Here is a 1,720-nt window from a genome sequence, read left to right as displayed (position 1 = left end):
TGGATTAATAGCCACTAGAATTATTAAAACAGGGGTGAAATTATGTACAAGGACACTTGGCATAATTGATAACAAAGTATTAAAACCTTGGGTTACACTCAGTCGACATCCTGGTGTAATTATTAAACAAAGTATTAAAATCTTGTTACAGTTTAAGTCCCCAATTAGTTGGAATATTTGACTTCGGGTATAAGGATAATTTGACGAGGATACTCGCACTTTATATTTATGACTGATGGACTGTTATGGACAAAAACCAGACGGACATATTAAATAATCCAGGACAAAGAACAATTAACCCATGGGCATAAAACTAAAATCAACACGTCAAACATCATGATTACGGAAGTTTAAATAAGCATAATTCTTTTATTTCATATTTAATTTCCTTTATTTTATATTTAATTGCACTTCTAATTATCGCATTTTATTTTATTGTTATTGTATTTAATTGCACTTTTAATTATCGTACTTTTTATTATCGCAAGTTTATTTTATCGCACTTTCATTTATCGCAATTTCATTATCGTTATTTACTGTACGCTTTAAATTAAGTCTTGTATTTATTTATTATTTTACATTTGGTTTTAACTGCGACTAAAGTTTTAAAATCGACAAACCGGTCATTAAACGGTAAAAATCCCCCTTTATAATAATAATATTACTTATATATATATTTATATTTTTAAAAGTAAACTAATATAGCGTTAAGCTTTGTTTAAAGATTTTCCCTGTGGAATGAACCGGACTTACTAAAAACTACACTACTGTACGATTAGGTACACTGCCTATAAGTGTTGTAGCAAGGTTTAAGTATATCCATTCTATAAATAAATAAATATCTTGTGTAAAATTGTATCGTATTTAATAGTATTTTCTTGTAAAATATAAAGCTATTTTATATACACCTCGCACGACATCAAGTATATTTTTGGCGCCGCTTCCGGGGACAATCTAGCTTAAAAGCCGGAAGCACAACGCTAATAATTATAAAAAAAAAGATTTTTATTTTTAGTTTACTTTTATAAAAATACGTTTTTGTAAAAATACGTTTTAAATATTCGAAAACATAGAAAAGAAAAACAAAAATATAAATATTTTTAAGAGTTTATTAAATATTTAAGTTTTATAAAGTTTCTTTATTTTTATTTTATATAAATATAAGTTTTATTTAAATATTTTGTGTTTATTTAGAACATAAAATTAAAAACCGAAAAAAAAAATAAATAAATATATAAATCTAGTTTTAAGATTTTTATTATAAAGTATTTCTATTTTTATTTTAGTTTTTAAAACATAAGTTTTTATTTAGTTTTTATAAATATTTTATTTAAATATTTAAACAGAAAATATATATAAAAAAAAAGTAAAACGAAACCTGTCGAAACCAGCTTGTCATCTGAATTTTCATATCCCGCGACTCGCGGAGTTTGAAGAAGAAAATACCGCGACTCGCGGAGCCGTCTGACACGGGCACACAGCAACCCTAATTTGGCATTTATTACGGAGTTTTAATTATTATTATTAATTAATTAGTATTTAGGGTTAATTAATTTATTATTTAGTTTAAGATTTAATTAATTTGTAATAATTATTTTTAATTAGTTTTATTTATATATATAAAAGTAATAGTTTTATAAAATAAATAATATAAAAATAATATTTTTATAAAAATTGTACTTTTTACAACTTTTTATATATTTTTATATTTTGTCCCTTT

Source organism: Rutidosis leptorrhynchoides, chromosome 6 (assembly GCF_046630445.1).
Source record: "Rutidosis leptorrhynchoides isolate AG116_Rl617_1_P2 chromosome 6, CSIRO_AGI_Rlap_v1, whole genome shotgun sequence".
In the NCBI taxonomy this organism is placed as follows: Eukaryota; Viridiplantae; Streptophyta; class Magnoliopsida; order Asterales; family Asteraceae; genus Rutidosis; species Rutidosis leptorrhynchoides.
This window is presented reverse-complemented; position numbering follows the sequence as displayed.